The 14,487-nt window shown below is 33.6% G+C and overlaps 1 protein-coding gene across 1 annotated transcript in view; it reads left to right on the plus strand.

Moving 5' to 3' along the window:
- Window positions 1–14,487, plus strand: part of LOC143675538 (CUB and sushi domain-containing protein 1-like) — a 925,048-nt gene that overhangs the window by 270,948 nt on the left and 639,613 nt on the right. The gene's annotated exons all lie outside the window — the stretch shown is intronic.

Below are 14,487 nucleotides of genomic sequence, written 5' to 3' on the forward strand. Positions count from 1 at the left end.
TCTTGCTAAGGTATGAGACAATGGAAATTTACCTCTCTGGCTTTCATGCCCAAAACCCATACAGTTCATCTAAGCATTAGAAAAACATCCATCAAATCCTAATAGAGAATCATTCTATAAACTACTGATCAATAATCTTAAAACTATCAAGGTCATTAAAAGCAAGAGAAGTCTGGAAAACTGTAACAGCCAAGAGGAATCTCAGGAGACTTGACAACTAAATGTGCTATGCTGGATACAATGCTGGAACAGAAGAAGGATATTAGGGAAAGATGAAGGAAACTAAATAAATTATGGACTTGCGTTAATAATGTAGCAATATTTTGTTTATTAATTGTGGTAAATACCATATTAATGTAAGATGTTAATAATGGGGAAATTGGATGGAGAGTACACACGGACATTGTGCTATTTTCACCAACATTTCTGTAGATCTACAACTATTCTAAATTTAAAAGTTTATAAAAAAAGGAAAGATAGATAAAAATTTCTAACTCACATTTGTTCTTAAATAAATACAATCTTATTTCGTATAATTCATAGACTAATAAAATATGATTCCTCTTACTACATCAACTAGTAAGTGAAAATAAAATCTGGAATTCAGGAAAGAGTTTAGGGCTGGAAATAAATATTAAGTAACTCTCAGCCTATGTGTGGTATTTAAAGCAGAGGGGCTGGATTAGATATCCTGGTGCAGTATTTCTTAGCCGATTTTGTACCTGAAAGGACATTTGGCTGTGTGTGGAGTGATTTTTGATTGTCACAACTCAAAGTGACTATATGTTATTGACACCTAATGGGTGAAGGAAAGTGATGTTGCCAAACATCCTTCAATACACAGGGCAGGGCTTCACAAAATAAAATTATCCAGCCCAAAATGTCAATGGTACCAAAGTTGGGAGACCTGTCCTGAGGTAAGGATATATAGAAAAGCAAGAGCTAAGGCAGAATCCATGAATAAGAGACCCATAGACGAAAAAGAAAGAGAAGCTAGTAAGGTAAGGGGGAAAATTATGGTAGTATAGAGTAGAAAAGAAAATGGAACCAGTAACTTCAAGGAATCACAACTTTGACTGTGGTTTGGATGGTTAGTAAGCCTATAGAAAATCAACAAATAATATCTCTTCCCTATATGTACTCTATAAAAACACTAACACATGTATATGGAGATGCATTTATAATTATATTATCTGCATCATTGTTTGAAATTGTGAAAAATTGGGAAATAGAGTATTTTTATATGCAGTGGTCACAAAAAATTAACTTTATCTGTACTGATATAAAAAGATTTCTGAGATGTATTGTTGAGTGAATAAATCTTGTGACTGATATATGCTGCATAACTAATTTTTTCATTGCACAATTGTATATTTTATATAGTTTGATGAGTATACATACATATGTATATATATGCACCACCAACCCCCCCCCCAAAAAATCTGGAGGTATGCATACCAAGCTGATCACACTCTTCTGTGTGAAGTGGAATCACCCTGGAAGTGGTATGCACAAACAAATTAAGATTTACTTTATAATGTGTTTATTTATGAAGACTTTGGTTCCAGACTTCCTTGGTTTAAATCCTGGCCCCACCATTTACTAGGTTTATAACTTGTGGGCTGTCACTTACCCTGTCTACCTCTGCTCACTCATCTAAAAAATGGGGAGAACATTAGTTAATTAAAGCAAAGTATTTGGGGGAGAATAGAGGAATTGTGTAAAACATTTATTCAGTGGTCACTTTACATAAAATTACAATGCCCACAAGACCCAGAGAAATAAAATAATATCATTATTCCTTGCTTTATTTTTTTCCATAGCAATTAAAATAATTTGATCTGTTATTATTATTATTATTTGCATAGACAGGCACCAGGAATCAAGCCTGGGTCTCATGGCAGGTGAGAACTCTGCCTGCTGAGGCACCGTGCCCCACCCTGTTTTATTTATTTTTTATTATTTATCTTCTCTACTTCAACTCCCAATGTAAGCTCCATGAGGACAACTTTGCATTCCCAGGGCCTGGAAAAATGTTGATGAATGACAGGAACCCAAAAAATATATGTTGAATGAATGAACAAAAGTATGAAATGTCTGTTGAATAAATGAATTAAAGAATGAATGGCCATGTCACTATGGTACCTTTACATATTTCAATACTACTATCAATCTGAATCACTATAATTGTTCCTGAGAGTAATTTTCACTTGACTTACATCTATATCTTTTTCAGAATGTTTCTTGAACTTCCAATAATGTCATCCCAACGTCTTTGATAGTTAACTCTTTTTGTATTCAAATCATACTTTTCTTTTGCCTCTCTCATTCCTTCTTTCCCACAACTACTTCCAAATGCACCTATCCACTGTTTGGGTTGCTTTTGATGAGCATTATAAGGAGATTGAAATATAAATAAATTACTACTGAGCAGCAGGCAAGCATGCATAAAATATATTACTGAAATGTGATAATAATATTTATGGGCACAGGCTGCTGTGAATTCAGTAGGGAATTCCCACTGTGATCCAAAGTCATATAATCCATTTTAATACAGTTATTTTTATTCAAAAGCCATATTAAATCCTCTGATTACCTAGGTCCATTGTACAGGATACAACCAACAACTTTTTTTTGTATTTAACATAACTAGAGAGGCAAGTAAAGCCAGTCAGGGAGGTTCTTGGAATAAAGCAAGCATGGGATCTGGAATTAGATAAAGCTGAAGTTAAAGCTCAGTTGCCAAATAAATAAACAAATAAAAGAAAACACTCAGTTGTCATCTTTTCCATAACCTCCTATTTCCTCACCTTTAAAATGGATATGGTATTATCTGATCTGTAGATTCCTGCAAACATTTGGTGAAATAATGCATTAAATGCCTCATACTTAGATATAACAATTTTATTCCACTCCCTTACCCAGACTAAAATAATTGATTATTAAAAAATCATATGAAGAGACTAATGTAATCATTTAAAACCAAGTAAAAATAACTTTTGAAGTATATATTAATTTTATCCATGTAGTGGTTCCTTATTAGCATGAAATTATTGAAAAGCAAGTGTACATCTTCAAAAATTAGAAATATTTGAAGACCTCAAAAAAATATATATGTGATAGTACATGATGAAGAAGTATGCAATACCTCTTCCAAAAGATTCTCTTTTTAATAAAGCTTGAGCTATTTATGTTAGCTCAATAATGGAAAAAGCTTTTAGATCCAAATGGATATGAAAATAATAAATTAGTAATATGCCAACGCCTGGTAAACTGAAAATGCTTATGTCCATAACTTTAATTTGAAATTATTTTTAGAAGATCACTGCTAGCACATTGAAGAAAAAGTAAATCAGTTTAGACTGAGTGACAGCAAAATGTTCATTAATAAGAAATAAAAGGCGATGCTGTACAGTTTTTATAAATCATTAAACTTACTTTATTTTCTATACATATAGGTCACAAAATCAGAATAACTGATTTTAATACCCCCGTGTAAATCTAAATCATATGGCTATATGAAATTATAGAAAGATTGTTTTTAATAATACCCATTTTCCTATATAGGAAACTAATATATTTGGTTTGAATTATCTGAATGTGGGTGGTGTGTCCATGTGGATGAGTATAGACAGTCTAATTTTTAAAAAATCAGTTCAATAATCCCCAGAGCTTTAGGGAAAAGATACTTGCTGAACATGTTATGAAGCCATCTCTTATAATGAACATGCTATGAAACCATCTCTTATAATATATTTGATATTATAAGATCTGCCTAACTTGTATTTAATTTAGTCTTTGTATTTTATAGGCTACTTGTATTCGTGTTTTATTTTAGTCTTTAGAGTTTATGGTTATTACTTTGAGTGCTGGATTATCTATTCAAAATTATTTCTGCTATAATATGCTTCCTACAGGTAATTTACCCATTTCCAAGTTACCAATTACAGCATGAATATTCTTGAGTTAGTTTCATTCTAAAAAAAGTTGGACAGCCTAATGCTTTAGCTGCTAATGGCAGCTGCTTCTTACAGGGTCTCTTGCTGTCACTCAGGCTCAGTGCTTCAGCACAGCATTTTGGCTCAAGAAGCAGTCGTTTGTCAGATCGCTGCAAGCCATTTTTCTTCTACTGGCTGTTACCACTTCCCGTTGATTAGCACTAGTGTAGCACTGTCTTAAATTATAATGTCCTTAAAGCATTTAATCTGCTTATATAATGCACAGTAGATAGTCTTTGCATATGCCTACCTCTTCAAGGATTATTTTCCCTTAGAATATTTGTGAAAGAAAAAAGGGGGGTTATCTGTCTTCTTTCTTGACGTTAGTACAACAAATGTTTACCCACATTCTCTGCTCCTCTGAAACTGGGTGCCCCATCATGCCCCACCATACTACACTGTCAGTGGCCAGGATGGCACTTCTGAACGGGGTATCAGGTAGAGAGGGTCACGTTTCCTTTCTTCTTCTACTTCCTTGTCTGCTTTATCCACACAATACCCTGAACTCGAAGTTTTTTGTTGTAGCATCGTATTTTGTACACCTGAAGATTTAGATTGAGGCATAACTACATGTACTTACAATATAGTAAATAAAAACACTTAAATGAACTAGATGTGAAATATGACTATTCTCAGATTCAAGTATGAAACCTTTCATGGGAAGACGCTGGCACTGGCAGCTCTCAGCTGAGACCCTTTCTGGGAACTAGACCTTGACAGGGAAAGAAGCTGCCTTGTCCTTGGCAATGCTTTCTCCAGACCGTACCCCACCTCCAGTGATTGCGCTATGCTGGGTTGATAAGGCTTTGCCTCTCTCTTTGATGTGGGGCAACTCTGAAGGGCCAACTCGGAACCAGAACTCACTGACTCACTGCATGAAGGCCAGAGGTCTTTGGATAAATGCACTGCTGTTCAAGTTCGTGCTCTGCCCACTTCTTCCCACTCCCTTCCTGGCGATGATGATCCAAAAAACACTCCCCAATAGAATTTCTGCCTACAAGTCTGTGAGAGTCTGCTTTCCGGGCAACACACTATACAGCACTGCTTGTTACACAGAAGACTAAATTGCAACTTAGCTAAATTTATATTTTCAAGTCACTTATCTAGCCAATGGTTAGAATCATGCATGACTTAAATCAAATCCCCTAATCCTATGCAACTTTCTTCCTCCCTCCAGAGTCACTGCCTCAGAGATATGACTGTGCAGTTAGATCAAGTTAGGGCTTTTTTCTGTCAAGAATCTTAAAGTTTGGAACACATGTGAGATTTATTTTAGCTTATATTAAGACAGTGTCCTATTAAGGAATGATACCCTGGAACTGTACTCTGTTTAATTTTAAAATTTTGAATTATTTTTATAGATATTTTCTCTGATTTGCCTTTGCCAATTGTATTTTTCAATTTGGAAGAAAAAAGACACCAGATGTTTAAAAAAAAATCATATGGCAGTTGGTGTGCAAAATCCCAAAATTTTATAATGAATGAATCCACTCTGTCTCTACCCTGGCTCACAAAATTAATAAGGTTGAGTCCAGAAAATATAATATCACATAGAAAGATAAGTGATGGGTAAGTAAAGACAGCTTCTAGGCATCCTAATTCTCCTGTCCTTTTTTTTTCCTATTAAATTATACTCAAGTTATTTCTTTTTAAATTACATCTTGCATTTGAAATATTTTCAATTATATCACACAATTATGGCTGCATACCATGGTGGAAACATCCTGTATTTATACGGTATAAGTTCATCTGAATTACCTTAACCAAGCTACTTAACCTCTCTGATTTCGTTTTCTTTTTATATAAAATTGGAATAATCATGACTCAGTTTGGAGGCTTCTTGTGAGAATTATAGATAACATATATACATTTTTTTATTGTTTGACATCAATGCTAAACAAGTGGTAGATGTTACTTTTAAGATAATTAATTTTGTGATTTGGAACACTGAAATAAATGCATACTGCCACCAGTCGCCGGCCACTGGTAAAATTATGAAACGCATTTGTCCTTTTGTAACTACAGTTTTCCAATTCTGCATTAATTTCACATTTTCAAGATGGGCACCCAACTCCTTTAAAGGCAATTGGCACTTATGTGGCTTTCTCCAAAACACTTTCTTCCAAAGCATTTCATGTCCCCAAGCTTTTGAACATGCTACTTTGTCTGCCCATAGGTTCCTTCCAGTGGTATGTTTGATAATTTTCCCCCTAAAAGACACTTTTTTTGTTCAGGCCTTCACAACTTCTCCTTACTTTCATAGCTCTTTGCACAAGTTTCTGCAACACTTTTTAGCTAGTGTGTTTATAATTACTCATTTATAGTCTATTGCATCTCACACTGTGAGCTATCTACGGGGTAAGATTTGCGGCATCTTCATGTTTTCAGTCCCCAAGTATTGATACCTTGGAATATGGTGAGAATTTGGGGAGCATAAGGGACATGAAAATTATGTGACATTGTTTTTTCAAAAGCCTGAATAGGGAATTCTTTCTTTCTTTGGGCTTCTTTTGATATTCTTTGCTAGTTTCTTACTGTAGAAGCTCAAATGATTTTATTGAGACATTTCTTCTTTTATAAAATAAGCATTATATGTCATACATTTACCGCTTAGCATGGCTTTAGGTATATCCCACAATTTTGACATTTTGTTTTATCATTTTCATCCAGTTCAAAATATTTTTTCTTTTAATTCTTCTTTAATCCTGAATGAATTAGACTTTGTTTGATGAAGTTGTTCAACTCTTCTTTGTTTTTACTGATTTTCTGTATACTTCTATCTCCCACATGAAAAGCTATCTTTCCATTCAAATTTGGCCAAATCTTGTCCCCTTCCATCTTCAAATATATTTACAACTCATTTCCTTTTTTATTTCTTCTCGCCTAGCCCCTGTTACTTTTCAAAATAATGATATTTATGTGGCACTTCTTCCACTGTTACTCCTCACACTGAAATATGGTACTTTGTTAGTGGAAGGTACTAAATAACTACTGCCTACTGAGAAATCCTCACTGCTTTTGACATGTATTTACTATCTCAGCATCTTCTTGTTTTTATCAAATGAACATGATTCAGAGAGTCCATAAAAAGAATAAAGAGTCAGGTGTCAAGAATTAGAAATCTGATTTTTAAGGTTTCCCTGAAAATTATGTAACCAGATTTTTAAAATCTCTCCCAAAGGAGTGGGAAGGAGTGTGGCAGGGGGTGGACTTTTAGCAATCAACAGTTCATAGACGGACATGTCCAGTATTGTTGAGTTGCATTTTTAATGGTTTATGCCAATGGCTGTTTGAAGTTTTATTTCCTTATAGTGTAATGAGCCTACTGGAAAGACAAAGTATAACCCAATAGTCTGACATAAACCTTCTGGGAGCAATTTTGAAATGAATGCACCTAATAAAATTTCATTGATTGCACATATGCTATTAAAAATGCTGCTGCTTCTCTGATGAATTCCACAAATTTCTGTTCACTGGCCTTTTGTCACATTTAGTAATGAATATTAATGCTGTATTTATTTTAGCTTTGTGTTTTTCACTTTCCTTTTTGGAAAGAAGTTTAATATGACATCTATTAATTCATTTAAACAGTTGGGTTAAAGGTTTGATGTGATAGCCTAATTAAGTCACTCAATTGTGACCATGTGCACTTGCCAAATCAAAGTGTTATGGAGAGAATTTCCATGAGCATAATTAGAATGACAGCCTATTTTCAAGCACAGGGTTTACAAACTTGGCTTCTTTAGATCTGATGGAAATCTGCCATCAGAGGAAAGAACAGTGTCCAAAGTTTCTTTCAAGAAATCCTTTCCCATTACCAAATGTCTGCAGTGGGTACAGAATGCCCACTGCAAATTAAGAGTTTATCTCTTGAAGTATCGATGGGAAAAAAGTGCAAATTACTTTGAGGAAGACTTGAAGGGAATTAAAACTAGAATTCAAGTCAATTCAATAAGTATTTACTAAATGCTTAATGTATGCTCATTACTGTGGGAGACAAAAAGGGTTATTCACTATCTTCAGGGAAAGTGCTATAAAAATTGGTTAAAATGAAATAAGATCAAATTGGCAGAATGAGATATTTAAGGGCGCCATGCCCCTACAAAAGCTTTGAGCAACTGCCAGAACCAACAAAAAACATCCTTCTAAAATCTCCAGAAATCAGTTAAAGGATTGCAGTAAACAAGCAAGCACTGAATCAAGAAAAAGGACTGAAAAGTAGAAGTCTTGCATGACACCTGGCTGGCCCCTCCCCATCCCTTCATGGCTGGGTGCAGATCTGGCCCATACTTCCAGTACAGATTCCTGTTCCTGGTTCCAGAGGGAGCAGAGTAACTCTTGCACACAAACTGGGAGCACATATGTCTAGCCCAGTATGTCTGGTGGTGGCCTGAGGAATCACTGTCTCTGAACTTGCCCTGTGTAGAAGGCAGCACACAGCACCCACCCACAGAACATGGTGGGAGAGCAGTTAAGTCATGCTGACTGGGGCAAGAGACTGCTCTCTAAGATATCAGTAGTGTCCTGGACTGTAAGGAAACATTTTTCTAGGGAAGGAGGCACATCCCTATCCATGGAAATGGGGGAATTCCTAGGGCCATAGATGTGTACTCCAAACAATATACATGCACAAAAAGGTTCAGGGGTGCCCCTACACTTTGGCGTGGATCTATTCTCTAAATTCATTGCATGTATAATCCCTGAAGGAGAACATTCATACAAATTGATTTACCGAGGTGCTTTATTTTATCCCTCCTCCTCCTCTTCCTGCTCCTTTATTTTCTTTTCTCTTCTTCTTCTCCTTCTCCTTCTCCTTCTTTGTTAGCTTGTGTCATTCAAGACACACTGCCTAAACACTAGCTGGTTACAAGCTTAAGAATCATGCACCTCCGAGTTTAACTTCCAGTGCTAACACATTGAAATATCACAGTGCCCTTGTTTCAACAAATATTGTAAAACATATGAAAAAACAGAAGCAATGAACCTGGCAAAAGAGAAAATTAAGCCATTATAAACCATCAATAAGGAGTATCCAAACTTGAACATTCCTTTAAACTTTAAAAAATGGTCCCAGATCTGCTAAAAAATTAAAGGAAAACACGGACATATGTCTTAAATCTTTGTGTGTATCTGAAATAACTCCCAGGTACAAGGAAGATGATAAAGGAAAACAAAGGGTATATCAATAAATAGATGGAATTATGAAAAGGAAGAAAACAGAGCAGAAAACCACAGTAACTGAAACAAAAATTTCCCTAGAAGGGTTCAACAGCTGATTGGAATTGACAGAAGAAAGAAGAAGTGAACTTGGAGATAATACAATTAAGATCTTCCAGTCTGAAGAACAGAAAGAGGAAAGAATGAAGATAAAGTGAACAAAGCCTGAGAAAACTATAGCATCAAGCATATGAATTATGAATATATGCATTGTGAAAGACCTAGAAGAAGAAAGAAAGAACTGAGAGGCTACGCAAAGAAATAATGGCTGAAAGCTTCCCAAATGTAATAAAAGACATGAATATATGCATTCAAGATGCCAAGCGAGCTCCAAAAAGGAGAAACCCAATTAGATCCATACCATGCTATGCTATGCTATAATCAAGCTGTCAAATGCCAAAGATAGAGAATCCTGAAAGCCACAAGAGAGAAGCAATGTGTCAGAAGCAAGGGAGCCTCAATAGGAGTAAATGGTGATTTTTCATCAGAACCATGGAGGAAAACAGGCAGTGGAAAGACATATTTGAAGTGCTGAAAGCAAAAAATTGTCAACCAAGAATTCTATATCCATCAAAAGTGACTTTCAAAAGGGAGGGAGGAATTAAGATATCCCCAGATAAAGAAAAGTCAAGGAATTTCATTACCAATAGAATGGCCCTACAAGAAAAGCTAAAGGAGTGCTGCAGGATGAGGGAAGGATAATAGGCAATAGATTGAAGCCACATGAAGAAATAAAGATCTTCAGTACAGATAATGACATGGGTAAATATAATACCAGTACTATCATGGTATTGATTTGAAACACTGCTTTTTAGTTCATATATGATTGAAAAGACAAATGCACAAAATATAATTATAAATCAGTGATTTTGGATGCATAATGTATAATTATGAAGTTTATGATAGAACTACATAAAGGTAGGGGGTACAGAGGAGTAATGAAACATAGTTTATGTATGTTATTGAGGTTGTTACATTTATATGAAAGCAAATGAGTTTTACCGATTTAGGATGTAATATTTAAGCACCATTGTAACCTCGAAGAAAGTATCAGAGAATGTAAACTCACAGAGAAAAATAGAGAGTACAGGTTACAATGGGTAGGAAGCAGGGGGAATGGGAAGTTAATGCAAAATGAGTGTAGAATTTCTGTTGGAGGTGAAGGGAGAGTATAGAAATGAATGTTGATAAGGTTACTTCTACATTGTGAATGTGATTAATTGCACTCAATGGTGTGCTTAGGAGAGGTTGCGATGGGAAGATTTATGTTGTATATGTTTCTATAATGAGTGGGGGGTGTGGGAAGAAGTGAGGGAGAAAGATAAGCTAAAAATATAATGGCAAATGCAACATATGGTATTGGATAGGATTTTAGAATGGAAGTGAAGAGGCTCAAATGTACATTATTGGGCATAAAAATAGAATATAAAATGTAAGCATTATATCGATGTTAATTTTTTAAACTTGATAACTGTATTTAAAATGATTACGTAAATGAATATCAGAAATTAGATGCTAAATAGATAGATGATAGAAAGAAAGAAAAAGAAAGAAAGAAAGAAAGAAAGAAAGAAAGAAAGAAAGAAAGAAAGAAAGAAAGAAAGAAAGAAAGAAAGAAAGAAAGAGTTGGCAAAGTTTTAAAATTGGTAGATTTGGGTACTGGGGGTAGGGTGGGAGTATGGTCGAGTTCTGTGTATGGGTTTTTTTTGTTTTTACAACTAGACTGTAAGTTTGAAATCATTTTTAAAGGAAAATAAATAGGCAAAAATAATAATTGGGTTAAATATCCTTTAAATATCCTTGATTATAAATTAATTTCCCCATTCACTGGATCGTCAGAGTTTTTTTTTTTTTTTTTTTTTTTTTTAACGTATGTCTTTTTTCCAGCATGGTAGGCAATAATTCTGCCACTGCGTCACCGTGGCCTGCCTTACATATGTTTTAAATCTTTGTGTGTATCTGAAATAACTCCCAGCCATTTTTTAATATTTATGGGTATTTTGACATTTTGGAAAATTAAATTTTCAATGATTTTATAAGTATTTTATAGTATCTTTGTTATTTTTTACAACTTGAAGTAAATATTGTAAATCTCAATTATTTTATTTTCTTGTTGACATTGTTCCTATGATAATTTTAACAAAAAAAAATTTCTAACAGAAAATTACTGGAAAATAGAAATACTCGTTTCCTAAATCATAAATTGAAAACATTTTGCCTTTGAACTTTCATCCTTATTTAATCAGTCTTTCACATCTGCTAAGTTATTTTGCTTTAAATTTCTTAAATTCATTTATGCCCCTGAGTCATATTTACATATTCAGTTAAATGCCAAAAACAAAGAGTTAAAGGTATAACTTATGTTCTGATTTACTTTTTTCCAAAATGATATTTTGTCCAATTGACTTTTGAAAAAATCATTTGCTTTTTCCTAGTCTCACAAACCTTATAAGCTATGTACACCTTAGTTATTATATATATAATGTATATATGTGATATATTGTATCTGGAAAGAAAATATATATTTTATATTACTATTAATATTTATCATTTTAATTGAGCACATATTTATTTAGCAAACATGTACCAAAATTAAGCACTATACTAGAAACTGTTGACAAAGATATATAAGATACAAGTCCCAACTCAAGGAAATGAAGGTTTAAAGTAGAGGCAGAATTGCTAACAGCTTTTTACAATGCAATCTGAAAATAAAGTCCTCAAAAGGTATATTTGGAGACTTAGATTAGCTCATTCAATCTTCACACCTTTCCCAGTGAAATAAAAACTAATGAGGAAACATTTTCAGCAAATAAACAGAACCAATAAATGTAAAGTAAGAAACTTAAATCCAGTTCTCCTTCCCATTAAATTACATTGTGAATAGAGAATAGGACCTTGTGAGGAGTCCTTGATATGTGTGCATTTTCTGAATAATGATATTCTTGCATCAAAATATTAAGGTAAGAAAAAAATCCATAGACAATCAAAGGAAGCCGTTAAAGTGGTCTAAGATATTGGGAAGGATTTATGGCAGAAGGGGAGTGTCCATTGCAATGTGCACTGGTTCCACTGCACAAGCCAATATTACATTTTGCTTTTGCTTCACTTTTGTTTAAATATATTAAACAGGCTACAGATATAATTGTTTGAAGTTTATCCATGCAGTGCCAACATCTGTGATCTATTTCATATGTTATTGTACAATTATGTTGATTTTTCTATAAAACAGTCATTTGTATTACTTATGCTAGTTAATTTGTAAAACTAATTTCTTGCTGATTTCACCAGAAAAATATATTAAAAAGTTATGCAGTGTATGTTCAATTTTCAGAATGGCTCATTTGATTTTCCTTCCATATATGAAAGTTGATACCTGTTGCAGTTATCTTTAAAGAGTTTTAAAGTATTTGCTAGATTTAAAGAGATAATGCTTTTCTTTTGGAAACAATTTATTGGGACACATTCTATTAATGAATGCATACCTTATGATAAATTGGATTACTAACCGCTAATGAAAATAATGTAGAAAGATCATAAAAGAAATGAGAAGGAATTGTTAATCCTAAAGATTCTTGAATAAGAAAGAAAAATGTCGAAAAGCATTCTCATTTACATGTTTTCTCTCTCTCTCTCCCTCTCAATGATTCTTCTCTCATCTCCACCCCCTGCAATTTCATGACTGAAATTTTGCTTGTGAGTCTCTGACTGTATGATTCATTAGCTCATAGGAACTGACTAGCAAGCATCCTGAGTCATAAACTCAGGTGTTTCCCCATGCTAGAATTGAAACTTTTTCTAGTTATAAAATTATGCACAGTAATATGCAAATTCTAATCGAATATAAAGCAACATTTTTTTAGCAGACATATTGCCTTGGGGATAGTAAAGGTGGAATTAAATACAGATTTCCTCTCTAAAAAAGATGACAGAAAAGATTGTGGACTGCACTGAACTATTTGCTGTTACGTTGTCAAACGCTTATATTTTGCAGACCAAGTTAACATCTTTTTAAAAGATAGAACTGAAAAAAATTTGACTATGTAAATAAATTGTTCATAACATAGAAGTAATATAAATATATGTGCTAGTTTTTGTTTTCTAAGTGTTTCTACATAGCTTAGTTTGTGCATATTTACATGATATAATAAAAATAATTTGGAAATCTCTGAGATTCTTTCAACTTTCACTATGAAAGTTCTGTACATATTTCAGGCTGATAATGTAAACCAAACAAAAATATTGTACTTTATTATAGCTGCACATAACATACACTCCCTATACTTATACAAAAAAAGGCTACAGACATAAAATAATTTAACCTTGTTCATTCAGAAATCACTTTTTTTAATGTGAAAATCATTTTCTTACAATGGTAAGCACTTGGGTTTAATGAAGACCATAATCGTGACCTTCATTCATTCAATTAATTAAGTTCAAAATTGTGTTCTATAAGTATAAAATCACAACATATTAATTTTCAGGGCCGTTGAATATGATATTGAAGACAGAAAATGGAATCAAAGTGAAAAGTGGTATGGTCAAGATAGAACAGAATCAAAGTCATATTATTGAAGTAGAAATGAGGGCAGGCCAGGTGGCTCAGCTGGGAGAGTTCTTGTCTGCCATGCCGGAGACCCAGGTTCGATTACCGGTACCTGCCCATGCAAAAAAAAAAAAATAGGAAAAATGAATCGAGTTGCTGCATTATGACAGTTAAAACTTCATTCTGATTCAGACACTACAAATATACAGAGTCCAATATAAGGTCTGGAATATGATAATGGTAATTTTTTTTAAGAAATCCTTTTGATTAATGAATGAAATTCTAGATTATTCTTTAATTCATTTATCCAAACATTCATTGAACGTTGATTAGTGATGTGTATCAGGCACAGCCCTGTTCCTGGAGGAAAAAAGGATAATCATGGTATAACTATTCACTCATACTGTTTTTCTCATATGACTTGTTAGAGCTCGATAACCTACTATATTATCTTGTTGTTAACTATATAAGAACATAGACTCTCATAATTAGAAAAATAATCTAGCTATGATCTAGAACACTGAAGGCAAGCAGAACTGTATTTTTCTTTCTTAACAAAATTGCATTTATTTACAACTTTAAAATGATCTGTATAAAAGTATTATATTGCAAGTATTTCTAAAATATGAAGACATTTTCTCAGTTTACTTTCTGTGCATAGCTGGAATAGTTTTATGCTAGAGATCTGCTGATTTTAATAGTTCAAATGCTGTGTCTATTTGAGAT

This window comes from Tamandua tetradactyla, chromosome 3 (genome assembly GCF_023851605.1).
Source record: "Tamandua tetradactyla isolate mTamTet1 chromosome 3, mTamTet1.pri, whole genome shotgun sequence".
NCBI classification, from domain to species: domain Eukaryota; kingdom Metazoa; phylum Chordata; class Mammalia; order Pilosa; family Myrmecophagidae; genus Tamandua; species Tamandua tetradactyla.